Raw genomic sequence first — 3,014 nt, forward strand, 5'->3', positions numbered from 1 at the left:
AGAACCACTAAGTGACTGCGGTGGCTGGATTGAACAACTTGAAGCAGACAGCAGAGTCAAGTGGATTAGTATGCAGACCAGAGTTGGAGTTTCGCGTATGTGCTATTGATACTGTAGCTGAAGGGAGGCTTGATTTGGAACACGAGTATAGCAAAGGAATTGAATCACGAGAGAAACCATTGAAGCTGGGGTGGGACATGGCGGCGGAGATTATGACACAGGTGACACTGGTGGAAGAATAGGACAAGGGTAGAAGGGTCATTTCCCTCGAGGAACTAGATGAATGGCTTATGGAAATTTTGGAAAATTCAAAAAAAGCAACAGATGCTCCTACAATTAGATCGACAGTTATGGGATTACACTTAACTAATGAAGACGTTGCTCCTGAAAAATGTGTATCTTGAAATTCTGGGAGGAATAGGTGCGAAGAGGCTGATTTGGGTAACTTAATCTATGACATGGGTGGGGTAAGAGGCCCAATAGCATAGATCAGTATACAAAGGAGAATATGTGTGATGTGGGCCAAAACCACATAAGCCTACATGAGCTAGCTGATCTTGGAGCATGGGCGGGTTGAGTAACCCTACCCGGATGCGGAACATGGGCTGTAATCTCAGGTAGGAGTGTGGTGCTGTGTGGTGATGGGAAGGGGTTTGGTGTTGATCACGCTTGTGTTGCTGCTAACGTAAGGTGCGACGATGACTTCATCGTGCTATGCTTTCATAAGGAGTTCTTGGCGGCTGCCGCGGGTGGTGGTATAGGGGGTACGTGAACTGGATGGTGCAAAGGGAGGAAGATCCTGGGTATCACACAGCTGTTATGGAGAACGTGAATCACAGCAGCGATGATGGGTATGGTGGACGAGCGGTAAGGATGGAAGATGGCCGGCAGAAGGTCAGTGGGGGCGCTAGCGATGATGTTTAGAAAGCGGTCGCTATCATGGCGAGTGACGTGTATAACGTTGATGGTGCCACTGTTGAACTGCTGCGTGCCATGAAGGAGCATGACGATGATGTAGGGCACAAGCCAGAGCCAGCGGTGGGGAACTCTATGATAAGGAAGAAAAATGGAGTAGGGATGAGGGAATTTTCTTGTGGGGGATGCTTCATGTAGTCAATGAATCTGTGATGGATGGCGGCAATTTAACGGATGGGGAGAAAGGGAGAAGAATAATAGGGAGCTTGAATGAAACTAATGACATATCAAACCCGGTTCATGTAAGTTTCGATGGGAGTTGAAGAAGAACACCGTTAGAAGGTTGGTAAGGGATGATGGAGCAGAGGAATCAGATTCAAGGGTTAAGAATACTTTGATGGAGGGAAGATGCTTTGAAGAGGAAGGGGTGGTCAAGAACTTGGAGGATTCTGGGGATTCTGAAAAGGATGTAGTCAGTGATCAGAATCTTGTAAAGCAAAGAAGAAGTTGGGATGAAGACTTGGTTGAAAATAGAGCCACTTGGGCCTTGGTAGTGGAATCAGGGGTTGTCTTATATGACAAGGAAGATGACATTATGGTTGCTCTCCAAGCTCAAAATGAAGTTCTTGCACAGAAACGAAGGCAAACAAAGCAAAAAGAGAAAGCAAGAAGGAGCCGGCCTAAAAACTGGAATAAGGTGTGTAATAATGTGCTTAAATGATTTATAGTTTTTGGAATACGAGGGGTGTCTGGGGTGTTGGAAAAGTGGGTATGGCAAAAAAATTTAAGAGAAAAAATAATGTGAATATGCTAGGATTGATAGAGACGAAGAAAAATGAGGTTACTAAGTTTGACGTAGTGCAAATTTGAAAAAATGATGCGGTGGATTGGGAATATGTAGATTCTGAAGGTGCTTCTGGAGGTCTATTGTTAATGTGGGACAAAATGATATTTAAGTTGGGTAATTGTTATAAAGGGGAGAGGTGGCTGTGTGTGAAAAGGGTGTTGATGAGCAATAATTTTCATTGTGCATTTTGCTTGGTGTATGGTGCGTATGCCAAAGAGGAGAAACTAATTGTGTGAAAAGAGTTGAGTTTTATAGTTGGAGTATGCCAAGTCCCAATTTGTTACATGGGTAATTTTAATGAGGTTGTGAGAGTGGAAGAAAGGAAAGGAGCTAATTCTTTAACAGCATCAGTGGAAGATTTTAAAGACTGGATACAGGATATGGAGTTAGTGGATTTAGAACTGAATGATCGCAAGTTTACATGGTTCAGAGGCCAATCTTGCAGTCGCATTAATAGAGTTTTGGTTAGCGTGGAATGGCTTGAACAGTTTCCTAAGACGCGGCTTAAAGGTGGGCCAAAAGGTTTATCTGATCATTGTCCTTTGATAATGGAGGACACTAGATTGAGAGGGGGGCCGAGGCCATTTTGGATTCTTGGTTCACACATGACAATTTTATCAGAATGGTGAATGAGGAATGGAGGGGTCTAGAAGAGGTTCAATTTACTGAAAAGTTAAAGGCTTTGACGATACCTTTGAGTAGATGGCACGAGGAGAAGTTTGGTGATATTGATTTGAAGGTATAGCAGTTGGAGGATGAAATCAGGAAGTTAGATGATTTGGCTAGTGATGGAGTTTATGATGGGACTATGGAGGCAAGAAGGAGAACTCTAGTTAGCTTCTGTAAGCGTTGGTATATTAGAAAGGAAATCCATTAGAAGCAGATATCAAGGTCCTGACATGCTAAGTACATGGATAAGAACACTAGATATTTTCATGGTTTAATTACTCTGTTGGTCCCTATAGTTTCGCAAAATTTTCAATTAGGTCCCTATATTTAGTTTAAGTTAATTAATCAAATTAGTTTTATACGATAAAATTTGTTATTAACTGGTTAGAAAATTAAAAAATTTATTTTTAACCGCTTATAAAAATAAAAATTGATTTTAAAAAAAGAATAAAGTATTGTTTTTGTCTCCAACGTTTGGAGTTAGGTCTTAAAGTTGTCCCTAACGTTTGAATCGTCCTATTTAAGTCCCTAACGTTTTAAAATTGACTCAATATTGCCCTGCCGTTAGGAATCTGTTAACGGA

Source organism: Arachis ipaensis, chromosome B03, assembly GCF_000816755.2.
Source record: "Arachis ipaensis cultivar K30076 chromosome B03, Araip1.1, whole genome shotgun sequence".
In the NCBI taxonomy this organism is placed as follows: Eukaryota; Viridiplantae; Streptophyta; class Magnoliopsida; order Fabales; family Fabaceae; genus Arachis; species Arachis ipaensis.